Source organism: Chelonoidis abingdonii, chromosome 10, assembly GCF_003597395.2.
Source record: "Chelonoidis abingdonii isolate Lonesome George chromosome 10, CheloAbing_2.0, whole genome shotgun sequence".
In the NCBI taxonomy this organism is placed as follows: domain Eukaryota; kingdom Metazoa; phylum Chordata; order Testudines; family Testudinidae; genus Chelonoidis; species Chelonoidis abingdonii.
In genome coordinates this window covers 5473136-5486275 of record NC_133778.1, presented here as the reverse complement: position 1 = coordinate 5486275, position 13140 = coordinate 5473136, and the positions used below count along the sequence as shown (strand labels likewise).

General features: G+C 47.5%; 1 protein-coding gene across 7 annotated transcripts in view; it reads left to right on the top strand.

Moving 5' to 3' along the window:
- The first annotated feature begins 283 nt into the window (after nt 1-283).
- Nucleotides 284-13140, top strand: part of COL6A3 (collagen type VI alpha 3 chain) — a 116280-nt gene continuing 103423 nt past the window's right edge. For 5 of the 7 annotated variants that reach the window (XM_075069879.1, XM_075069880.1, XM_032800055.2 and 2 more), the window contains exon 1: nt 284-848. The gene's annotated coding sequence lies outside the window, so the exon portion shown is untranslated. The remainder of the gene's footprint in view (nt 849-13140) is intronic. The other 2 variants (XM_032800056.2, XM_032800058.2) reach the window with 2 other exon arrangements.

The following is a 13140-nucleotide window of genomic DNA, read 5'->3' as shown; positions in this document are numbered from 1 at the left end:
AGGAAAGTGTACAAAAAATCCTGCTAATGCTGCCCTGTTGCAACGTAGAAGCATATTGGAACATACCACACCGAGAGTTCTTTTTACAACCTCAGTTCTGCCTCTTGCCACTGTTTCTTTAATAACAAGAGATTCGGTACGGAACGCAGGGCTTGCTCCTATTTATTGCTCAGTCTAAAACCCAGGGACAATTTTACTTGCTGGTAAAATGAAAAACCCCTTCCCCAGTCAAGGAGGGATTATTACAATAGACTGTGTGAGCCCCGTAATTCAAACAAGCAGATTTTTATTTCTAAATTTTGGAAAAGCAGACTGCATTTCCTGTTTTCTTCTTGCAGACACCAGTGAAAAAAGGGGTCAAGTCAAACCCTGGCTAGCAGAGAAACAGAGCATGAAACAGCGATCCCAGTCTCAAGAGCCTCCCCACGCACAGTGACTCAGAAAGGTGATCGGAGAGGAGACAAACTTTATTTTGAAGAGCTGTGGGACAGAGGCAACGCTGGCTCTGTGACATCACCCCCGCAGAAGGGCCAGAAGAAACAACGTAATGCAAGTCTGGTTTTCATTTACAGTTTGGGTCACTCAGTGAGGCGGCCTTGACTGTAACACTGGAGACCATCCAGTTTGGAGCTGCATCCTCCACCAAAGGCAGCTCCGTTTTCTGCTGCTCCAGCCTCACTGGAAAAACTGCAAGAGGATTTTTACCATTCACAGCCCTGGGCTCACTGTGGAGAATAAACAAACTCCAGGAAGGGGAGATTGAACGCCAAGGAGAAGAGATGAGGTCAATCTGCAAATAAGTTGGTGTAAAAGATCTGGGAATAAGTAATTCTTCACATTTACTTGGGGTAAGTGTTTCTTTCTCTACAAGATCTCCGATAGCCAGGGTTTATTAATGTTCTCTATATAACAGCTGTCCTGAGAGATTGTCTCCTGTGCTCTCAGTTTGCATGTGCTGACTTTGCAGATTTCAGATGGTTTTAGCCAGAGCGTTATCTCCTAGTTATGAGATCAAGGAGCTAGATTCACCCCGGGTGTAATAGTCCTGAATCCTGCAGGATAAGGTGACCAGATGTCCCAGATTTCTAGGAACAATCTCGATATTTGGGGCTTTGTCTTATACAGGCGCCTATTACCCCCCACTCCTTGTCCTGATTTTTCACCCTTGCTGTCTGGTCACCCTATTGCAGGGTAACATCCAGGCTGAGCTGGGTCCTATGCCAGAACCACTCAGGACACTCTTCCTAGCTCTCCTGCCTCTTCCTGTAGCTAGACACAGCTACCTGAGCAATCCTGGAGCTGGAAGCCAGAAGCACAGAGAGAGCTGAGAGCAGAACAGGAACAATTTTAATTTTGTGGAAGGAGAGGGGAACTGAATATGGTCCAAAGCAATTAATGGCATTTTATTGACATTGTTGACCAGCGAGGTCCTGGCTTTGCTGTCCTTACTGCTGTAAATGTTGCTGCAGCCCTGTCTAAGGAGCAGCATGAGAAGGGCAGTGGAAGGGGCCGGTGGCAGGGCCAATGCCTGAGGGGGAACCTCAGGGAGGGGCTGGGACGGTGGCAGGTCCCATGCCCAAGGGGTAGGTGGGGGCTAGGAAGGGGCAGTGGCAGGGCTGGTACCCAAGGAGGAGCCTCAGGAAGGGACCAGGGCAGGTCCAGTGTTTGAGGGGGAGCCTTGGGGAGGAGTCGGTGCAGTGGCAGGGCCAGTGCCCAGCAGGGAGGAGGGGCTGGAAAGGGGTAGTGGAGCCGGCGCCCTAGGGGGAATCTCAAAAAGAGATGGTGGCAGGGCCAGCACCCCAGAGGGGCCCAAGGGAAGGGTGGTACCAGGTCCTGTGCCCAAGGGGGCCAGGGATGAACGAGGGGCCCCACGGGGCCCCGGGGAAGGGACAGCATGCCCGAGGGGGTCCCCAGAGAAGGGCAGTACCAGGGCTGATGCCCAAGAGGAGGTCCCAGGGAAGGACAGGGTGCCTGAGGGGGGGCCTGGGAAAGGACAGTGGTGGGGCTGGTGCACAAGGAGGGGCCCCGAGGAGGGACAGTGTGCCCGAGGGGGAGCCCCAGGGAAGGGCGGTGGTGGGGCTGGCATGCAAGGGGAGGCCCCGAGGAGGGACAGCGTTCCCAAGGTGGGGCCCTGGGGAAGGGCAGTGGCAGGGCTGGCGCCCGAGGGGGTGGCTCCAGGGAGGGACAGCATGCCCAAGGTGGGGCCCTGGGCAAGGGCAGTGGAAGTGCAGGCATCCGAGGGCGGGTGGCTCCGGGAAGGGACAGTGTGCTCAATGGCGGGGGCCCCGGGAAGGGCGGTGGCAGGATGCTAGCAGGGTCTGTACCACAGCCTTTGGCTGAGCGAGCTCTGGGTGGAGGGGGTGGGCGGCTGTCGGTTGTGCTGTCCTCCCTGGGCTGCAAACGTCCTGGCTTGTCCTGCTCAGAATGACTGGTGCTGTCGGGGTGAGGGGGATGGTGGGAGAGCCAGGCTGGCACTGGCACGTGCCTGGTGGAGCTGGCTCAACTCTGTGCGGAGAGGCTGCAGGGAGTGGGGAGATCAGGTGGGCCAGCCCACATCGGTCCAGCCGTTGGGCATGGCTGCAGCAGGAGTGCTTTTGCCTGAGGTGTTTTATTGCAGTTACCTCTGAACCAGTCCCCACGGTGGGGCACACTGCTCAGTGTCAGGACACACCCTATGGCTGCATAGGAAATAGCCCTTTACTCCTTTCCTTCCACATCTTTTTTGGCTCCCTCCAGAATCAAAAGGAAACCAACAACTCTGAGCTCTGCTCACTGCAGAGTGGGTGCTAGGGTGGGCGCTAGGGCTCTGCCGGTCCTGCCCAGCCACAGTGTCTCCCAGATCCCCCCCCGCCTGGCTACTGGCCTGCCCCCACCCACCCAGTCTCTCCCAGATCCCCCCCTGCTTGGCCACTGGCCTGCCCCCAACGGCCCATCCACTGTCAGGCCAAGATCTGCCCCCTGCCACCCACAGCCCTCACTCAGCTGCTGGACATTTCACTGCATTAGATGACTTCTTGGAAAAGCCTCTGTGTCCCTAGTAATTTCCCGGAAGGGGAGGTGGCAGTTTCGTCAGTTTCCCGTGCCGTGTATTTGGTGCGGGTGAGGTGGGTGGGAGTGAGTAGTGGTGAGAATGGGAAGTGGTGGCCAGTGTCAGTTTCCTTACCTGTCTTACGGGACAACAGAGAAGTGGGGTTTTCCGTGATCTGTCTCGGGTGCGGTGCATAGCCGGCGATTCACTCTGCAAGCCGGACCGTGGCTGTGGGTAGGGGTGCTCGCAATAGCCAGGCTCCCCGGGGGCAAGGTGTGTTATGGAGATGTTAATCATCTGCTCTATCTAATTGCTCTGCTGGTTGAGTCCTCGCCCTGCCACATCTGTCCACAGAGTTGTCTCCCTAGGGGGACTGATGCATGAGAGAGTTAGGAGGGGACCGAATCCGCAAGGCCGATTCTGCTACTCATGTGCACGTTGAGTGGCACCTTCCCCCTGCAGTGCTCCGGTGGAACCCAGTGGGGCTACACACAAAGGAGAGGTGGCACAATCTGGTCCTTTATATGCAATGTCCTGGAAGACTATGACTGTACTGGGGGGAGAGGGAACGGCCTGGTCTTTGTGTATACAACTGTCAATGAGAGAGACAGAGATGCCCTCCCAGGGAAACCCCAAGACTTTTATTACCGGCTGGGCCCACAGAAAATGTAGCTGGGCGTCTGCTCTTGGGGGATTTTTGCTCTGACTCAGCTCCTGCACATTTGCTCTAGCAACACGCCCCCTCCTAACCAGAGCCCTTGGTGAGAAAAATGTTCCTGGCCCCAGCTGCTTCCTGACCAGACATCTGGGCCAACATTGCTCCTGCCCCAACTCCGGCTGGCTAAAGTCAGCTTCATTCCAGTGTGACGCTGCTGAGAGGGGAAGCTCTCCACTTATTTGTGGCTCTTCCCCTGTGGTGATTCAAGCAGTATCTCTGGGGACTGTCAGTTTTAATCTCATGTCTTTGCCCCCCCCATCTGATAGTTTAATCCCACTATTTGCTACTGCACTGCAGCAGGCATTTCAGCGAGAGCCTGTCATCAGAGCACCTCACATTTTAAAACCTGTTTAGCTCAACACCATGCTTATGATGTAGGGCCATACAGTTGTCCCCACTTTGCAGGTCAGAAGCCAAGGAACACAGAGGATAAGTGACTTGCTCAAGGTCACCCAGGAGCAGAGCAGGGAATTGAACCTTGGTCTTCTGAGCCCCAGGCAAGCCCACTAACTACTTGGACTATCCCTCCTCAGCCAGCCTCCTGGCTGAATGGCACTGCCACCAGTCCCCATGGTTGAGATAATTTCACTCCCTTTCCCACCATTTCTTCAGAATACAATGGAGATATTCACGAAGCACCCCTTGAGGAGAACAAATGAGGGGTGACTGACAGTGGATTGCGCTGTGATGGACAACGCACATGACTCCCTACATGCATGAAGCAGAACTGCCATCCGATCATGTTCTCCCCCGGATTATGCCTTGTAGATCCATGGCTTTTGTGGGATGAGATTTTCAGGCTGAAAACTAGGGCTCTGATCCTGCTACCACTGATCTCAAAGACTATTCTTCCCTGATTTCAGTATCATCAGAATTGGTCCCTAGGCGTAGATATGTATTCCCACGTGACAGATTAAAAACATCCTTCACTTACTTCTTACTTTGCGCTAATGATTTTGCTCTTATAATTCAGGTTTATGATCTTGACACGTGTGAAATACTTAAGGGGGAGTGAGGGAGGTATCATCAGCACCTTCGGTGAAGATATTTGCCTGAGGTTACCATTTTCCTCTTGTTTGTCAGGCTGGGATTTCATTCTATCCATCTTATCCTGGTCACATTCAGTATGAACTGTAAACCTGGCTTACAATTTTTCTCTCTGCCTCTCGGTTAAGCATATTAAATGTAGTTTGTCTCTCGGTGGTCTTTTGTGCCAGTTTTCTCCTGTGAATCAGATGTCAAGCACTGGTGTTCCACATGTCCATCACTTTTTCCACGTTTTAATGGTCCGTGTTCTATATTAAGTAGCCGAGCAGCGTGGGTGGAGGGGACCTGGTAGAGTAGGTTCCTATATATAAAGAGTCATTGATTCCTGAGGGAGTTTCCTCGTTTCTTCAGCAAATACTCCCTTTCCTCTTACTAACTGCTCTGATTCAGTCCCAGATGTAAGAAGTAGAAAATAACCAGATTTTAAGCCAACAAGAGGATTTTAGAGAGAAAAATCCCTCGCAGTTCAGTATGAATTAACCACCAACCCTTCTCTCTCCTTTCCTCTCCCTTCTTTGATGTACTTGCATTTTCCCTGATGTCGGCACAAGAGGGCTGGGAAATCTGCTCCAAAGGAACCGCCTTTGAGAGAGAAGGGTGTGGTATGTGGTCTTCAGTTAGGGGAGTAAGAAGAGACGCTGTAGAACTAAAATGTTTGCATTGTATTGGCTCTGTTGAATGGAGAGTCTCCAAGAACTTTACTGTGGAACCTTACCCCGTGCCTCGGAGACCTGACCCAACTGCCAATGAAGTCAGCAGAAAAACTCCCAGCAGGGGGCAGATCAGGCACAAGGAGAATAGGCAAAGTTAAGGAATAAAATAAGCAAGTCAACACACAATGTGACATAATTGAGATGAGCCGCTTGAGTGGCTGTTCTTAACTCATGTGCTCATTCCGTTTTCCTCTAGGGATGCATGAAACAGCTGATGGATTGCATAATAAGGCTGGAGAAGTTTACCAAGTGGGGCTCACAGAGCACATAGATCCAGCTACTACATTTCTCATGAGAGATCACTACTGACTTTAGTTAGTGGTTAGGTAGATCAGGGATGAATCACTCCCCTTCTTATGTCCATACATCTGAAGTGGATTTGGAGACAAAGGGCAATTTTTTTCAGTTTAAACGCACATATGCAATTACCATCAGACCTAGCACAGATGAAAGGTACCCAGGTACAATGTGAGAACATATCCCAAAACGTGAAATCCAGCCTTCAGCAAAACAGGAGAGCTAAGAAAAATTGGGTTACAATGGAAAAGTTTTCAGATGTTCTAAACCTTTTGTTTTTTGCTTAGTCCAAGTCTAACTTGCAGTCTTTGGGAGAGGACATCATCCTAATAAAACCTTCACAATTCCAGTGTCATCAGTTTTCAATATCAGTAAGCACCTTTGCTATTAAACACTGTTTGGGCCAGGTCTTCAACTGATGTGAATTGGTGCAGCTCCACTGAACTCAGTGGTGTGCCATGTCAGCTGAGGATGCATAGAAACTCTTATTGCTCTACAGAAGAAGCCTGACCTGAGGCTTGTTTGGTGATGGTGTTGCTTGCCACAATATGACCAATAGCTAAGATTTTCAAAAGTGCTTAAGTGATTTAAGAATCTAAGTGCCATTTTCAAAGGCGATATAAGCTCGTGAGTCCCAGATCTTCAAAGGGGTTCAGGCTCCTAACTCCCAAGAAGTTCGGCACCTGAATACCTTTGAAGACCTGGCCCTCACAAGCCTATGTCTCACTGAAAACCAGTGGGACTTAGGCATCTAAGTTTCTAAGTCATTTTTGAAAATTAGATTTAGTCTCCTAAGTCTCTTAGGAATTTTTGAAAATGTTACCAGGTACGATATGAAGAGAACAGATGAGAAAGGCACAAATTTAGAGCCTTCAGCAAGAATCTCTTATTAGCAAAGGTTATTCTGTATCATTTGTTTCTGTTTTCAGGCATCTGGCAGCATTCAGTATAGCAAATGCCTTCACCGCTTGATTTCAGGGAGTATGCTATATAACAAGAAACATCTGAGTCTCCCGCAGGTATGTCAGGCTAAAGATTCGGTTAGGGAGACTTGTAGAACAAACAACTTTCTGCAAAATTGCTTAGACCTCCAGCTGTCAAACATTTAACACTGACTAACTTTGGGGGCCATGATTTTGACTCTGGGGTATGGTCCTCTGCAGTCTTCCAGATAACTTCAGAACTGGAATTTATTGAACAGCTGCTGTAGATGATTCAGGTCTCAGAGGACAAAGTTCCAGGAAATCAGTAACTGACTAGGAGACTTCTGAGGTAAGTATTTAGCTGGCCAATGTGGGAATGGACACTTAAAACTCATCCGACTTAAAATACAGAGTAAACAAACAATATGGCTGCTGGGACTGTGGTTCCCTGGCTTTGTGACAGCCACTCGGCATGGCTGAGTTCTGCATTGTAGTCAGCTCTACCAGAAACAGATCGTCAGTTATTCTGTGCTGTGTCTCAGATTTCTGAAAGCAGCGGTTGTGGGTAGTGCAAACGCAAGAGTTTGAAATGGTCAGAAATTGAGTAAGGGCAAATTTGGTTTTTTTCGGTTCGTTAGGATCAGATTTTTAAAGGGGCAGGAGGAAGTTCAGTCTTTGTGGCCTCCCTCCATTACCAGAGTATCTGAGCACCTCACAATATTTATTGCATTGATCCTCATAACGCCACTGGGAGGCAAGGCAGTACTACTGTTCCCATTATACAGATGGAGCGCTGAGACAAGTAGACATTTCTGAATCATAAAGAAAGGGCCCCTGTCTGGGGATTCCATAGCAGTCTGAGAACGCAAAGCCCTGCTTTAATGTGGTTAGTCTTTTCTCTCTGGACATGCTAAGAGAAAGAGGAAGCAATTTTGAGACTCCGAAAGGGTTTTGTTTCTTTGCTTCCTTTCACAGTTGAGATTCCTTAGTCCCAAATTTCTTAGCAGCCAATTTTACCTCTTGAAAAATGGGCCAAATTCAGTTCCCCGTACTCCCGTAAGCTGTCCCGTTGATTTAACAGGATTTCTCTTTGGTGGGGGTTGGATGGGTAAAAAGAGCTGCCAATGTGAGACCCTGACTCAGCAATGCAGTTGCATTCCTTGGTGCTGCTGCAAACCATCTGCAGAAAATATTGGTCATGTTTAGGTGAAGTCAAATTCCACCCATGTTAGAAATGCTTTTTATGGACCAGTGACTTTTCATTTTTCTCTGATGATGTAGAAGTGCCAGATGCCAGAAGGGCTGAGGATCATTAACCCAGAACTTGAATATGTACATGACATTTAACATCACCTTTTTAAACAACTGCATTTAGAGGAGGAGTTGGGTTCTTTAACACTGAATTTTAATCCCAGTTCAACCGCCAACGTGCTCTTTGACATGGGCATTTAATTATTCTATGCCTCAATTTCCCCGGACCAGTTTACCCATCTGCAGTCTGGAGCTCATTGAGTTTACCTAATGCAAAGGTATTGTCAGGATTCACTAATACTTGTAAATTGCTTTGAATATGACAACTACTATACTAGCAATAAATATCGTCAGTATGAAACTCACGTTGACTTTCCCCAATACTTGAGAGAACATTGTACATTCTGCTGCATACGCTGAAGAAATGTTAATCAAGGACTCCAGCAGATGGCAGCAAAATGGAGATTACGAAACATGTCTCTTGGCAACCGGGAGACTGTTGTGACTCACACCAGAAAGAATCATATGAAGATCAACCAAAGCTGAGAACTGAAGAGATACGCATGGATGTCCTCGCTACATTAGCCTTTTTCAGTTGGTACCCTGGGACGACTGGACAGAGATAACTCATGTATCAAAAAAATATTTCTTCAGAAGTAGATCATCAGCAGCTAGATTTACTCTCACTTTCCCGTTAGTAAGTTAGAATAGCTAAGAAGAGATGGAATCGCCTGTTTTTCTAAGACACTTAAGTCAGTTGGGCTGATTTACCCCTTTTCGTTCCTATCTGGCAAGTCTAGAAAGGGGATTTTTGTTTTGCTTGTGCTTCAGTCATGGCTTTGCCGCAAGCCTTGAGCTAGGCCCAGTGTGTAGTTGCTCTGCCTAGAGGACAGAGTCATTCTCTGGGCCCTGGTTCTCCTTCAGAGAAGAAGCAATCTATGCCAACCTGGCCTCGCCCACTTCCTCAGGTGCCAAGGCTCAATGTATTGGGGACGTGGGGCCAAGGATAAACCCACTCCCCACCCTTTGCTTCCCATTCCCCCTCCAGATGCATGGGAGGTGGAGTAGCAGCCCCACGGAGGCTGCTCTTATTCCACACAGCTACCCTTGAAGTGGATACCCAATGGAGAGGAGTAAGGCCTTCCACCCCTGGCTCCCTGACCCTTAATTCATTTAAAAATACAAATGTTTGAGTTGTTTCTGCGCACACTGATTGGAGTTATATTCTCAGAAAGAGAAACAGCCTCTGAGTGTAGCTCAGAAAATACTCTGACAAGGCCTCAATTATGATCCAGGGTATGGACTGGCTTTCAGACAAGGAGACACTAGGACTGTTTAGCTCAGGGAAGAAACCACTAAAGGAGGGGTATGATAGAGGTCTGTAAAATCATTAATCAAGTGGAAAGAGTGAATAGAGGAGTGTTATTTACCCCTTTCACACCATTCAAAAACTAAGGGTCACCTGATGAAATTAATATGCAGCAGATGTGGAAATACTTTTGCACACAGCTCACAATTAACCCGTGGAACTCAATGCCATGAGATGTTGTTATGGCCAAAAGCATAAATGGGTTCAAAAAGGAACTATATAAGTTCATGTAGGATAGGTCCATCAATGGCTATTAGCCATCATGGTCAGCCATGCAACCCTATGCTCAGGGCAACCCTAAATTTCTGACTGCCAGAAACTAGGAAGGGAAGATGTGGCAGATCACTCCAAGGTTCCTGTTCTGTGCACTCCCCTGAAGCTCTGGTCTCAGCCACTGTCAGAGACAGGAGACTGGGCTAGATGGACCATTGATCTGACCCAGTAGGCAACTCTTACTTTCTTATATTAGTTAAGTGTGAATAAAATATAGGTACAAAATGGATTGGCAAACAGACCTCTCACTGTTCTGCTCAGGGTATCTCAGTGCTGCTGCTATTGCCAAATTACAGGCAGGATAATGCCATTTTGACACCAAATGAAATGTTTTTAAAGTCACTGAAGTGTGACTTAGAAAGTAACATTGCTACAGTATGTTACAGCTGAGATCTTCAACGTCCCCCTAGGGATTTGAACACTTACTGAACATTAAACTGAATGGGAAATGAGTCCCTAAATCCCACAGGCAACTTGGAAATTCTCAGCTTCTCTCTCTCTCTCTTTTTCTCTAACCTCACATGTACTTCCATCCCCTGGAAAAAGTGCAGTGGGGCGGAGGGGGAAACCTACTTGGATAGTTCAGCGGTTTCTGAATACTGCAAGCCCTACTGAAGAATTCCATCGTGTGATGAGCTGCTGATCAGTAGGGCCCATTGGCTTAGGTTGAAGACACATGGACCCATGGCTAAAAACTGGCCATCCCATCTAGCTGCATGCCTCCCAAAGGCCTCTGGGCTGCTTTTGACTGCCCTGGGTGCCTGCCTGGCCTGCTGCCAGTGGCTCCACCCCTCCCAAACGTGCAGGAATTTGGTCCCTCACCCTGATGGGATTGGCTGTCTGCATAGAGCAAGTTAATGCTGGTGGATTAACTTATGCTGGACTTTTCCTTGCCTCATGCACTCATTTTGGGAGGGCTGAAGGTGCTAACTCTGGTCAGCCTATAGATCCCTCCTGCTAACACTGGGATCACAACTGACAGACATGCCACTCTGCCATCATCTACTCCCGTCTGCCACCTCTGCTGGCTCTGTAACCCACAGCGGCTGTGTTTAATGCTTGTACTAAGTAGATCACCTCTATTCCCTATTACTTATCCCTCTTTGCTTTGGGAGCACTGCATGTAGATCCATGCTTCCTGTCTCCCTCAGCCGCTGCCCATGGCCTCCCAAGGCTGAACAGAGCCCAGAGGAGGCTGCACAATGAGAGAGGAAATCTAATGAGCCACCATGACTCCATGCTTTTGGGTTGCCTGCCATCTTGGCTGGCACACCAGGGATTGAACTGTGGCCCTCCAGAGCTAAAAGCATGAGCGGCTACAACTTGAGCTAAAAAGCAACAAGGAGTCCTGTGGCACCTTATAAACTAACAGATGTACTGGAGCATGAGCTTTCCTGGGTGAATACTCATTTTGTCAGATGCAACTTTGTCATGCATCTGATGAAGTGGGTATTCACCCACGAAAGCTCATACTCCAATGTGTTTGTTAGTCAATAAGGTGCCACAGGACTCTTTGCTGCTTTTACAGATCCAGACTAACATGGCTACCCCTCTGATACTTGAGCTAAAGCGTTCAAACTGCAGCTGTGGCTCATATCCTCCGTGGACAGGGTCCAGAAAGGGACCTGTAACACACACTCACTAATGTCTTACAGACCTCAGCCCCTTCGCCCTATGGAGAAGGTCATATGGACATGGGCCTAAATATGCCTTCTGTCCATGAGATGAAACATACCTCTCTTGCACATTAGAGATTATCGGCACAAAAGCAATGCATGCATTTGTTTAATATAATACTCAGATACAGTCCTGGATCTCAACAGAAGATTTGTACCTCTTGATCTGTGTGTTTTTGAGGCAATGCATTACATGGATTGCTAACTACATACGCCTAGTGTGCACCAAAAAATGCCCTGCAAGAGAGAGGAGAGACTTCATCCCCTTATTTGTATAATTATAGCTCGGTAGATAGGTTTTGCATTTTGCTAGCTGGGAGCTCTGAAGTAGAGTGTTCTGCCCGGGCACCTCCAGCCCTCACCATGCCCCTGCACTGCGGGAACTAGCATAGAACTCTCTGTGCATCAGCTGAAAGTTCCCCAGCAGTGGGGAAACGGTGAGTTGCCGCTTTACAGCAATGCCACGGGTCCCTAGCACAGGTCAACACATCACCTCCATGAGTTAAAGCTTGTGATGTTTCCAGTCATCTCAGCCCAGTGGGCAGCAGGTTGGGAACATTCTGTCATATCTCCGTTTGCTGGCTTTGAACAGTCCATTGCTACATCTCCCGTCCACAGTTGACTTTGGTGCCATTATGATTCTATTCCCTTCCCTCTGCAGCTTCAGTGCCATTTTGGGTGTCTCTTTGGTGTCCAGATTTCACAAATAAATCACTATCTATCGCTCGTTCCGAAAACACTGCATAGCTGGATATTTGAATTTAATGGGAATATTGAAGCCACATTGTAATTATTCCCCCTGAACACAAACACACACACTAGGAGTCATATCCACACCCCCCCTACCCCTCAAACCCAGTTGGGCTAGATGAGACATGTGCAGTGAATCAGAGTGATATGAAACAGCTAGACTAAGTTCTTCCTGCCTTTCATGTTCAGATCTTTTAGCTCTCATCATCCGCTTTGCATGTCTTTATTTTTAAAACGACGCTCTAGTGAAAAAACAGATAAAGAATGATTTTAGAAAGTCAATTTTAAACATTCACTAGAAATACAAAGTTATGTACAATGTCAAACTTTATGCACACAAGGCAGAAAATAGCTGCTGAGAAAATATTTAAGGAAATCACTTTACTACGTTAGTTGTAAAAATGATTGCATTTTGAAAGGGTTATTACTAACAGATGGATATTATTTGACGCAATAGAGTACATATGTTGTATTAAGGGGTCAGTACATACTATATACATACGCTATAGCCAGACATGGTATTTGGAAATTTCAGTTTTATGTGACTGAATCTTTCTACACATAAACTATTAGTGAAATTGTTCTGCAATCTTTGTATGAATTCTAATCAGCGCAAGCAAATGTCCCGCAGTTCCAAGTTTACTAAAAGCTTGTTATCCCCATAGGGATCTCAGTCCCAGCCTTCTCACATTTGCAAACTGGTGGCTCAATCCTCATCAAGCTTTCACAGACTGAGAAAAAAAACTTTCCATGAAAATTTAATGAAGTTCCCACGGAAAAAAACTTTGTTAACATGGTAGTAAGTCTGTAAATAAATATCTACCACTTTCAGACAATATTATTCGAACACTGTCATTACAATATAACAAAACATTTGAAAGGAAAGACATTCAGAGGTGTGGTTGCTTGAAAGTCAGGAACTTTTAGAAGGCTGTAATGCAAAAAGCCCATTCGCCATAATGTCTGGAAGGGCTTAAACATGAGTAGACCTACATGACTACACAGGGCAGTAAGGGACATGTGGTAACCCTTATTTCCCTACACAGGCTATGTGCATCACAGGTTATGACACAGCGCACAGAATAGCCACTAGGA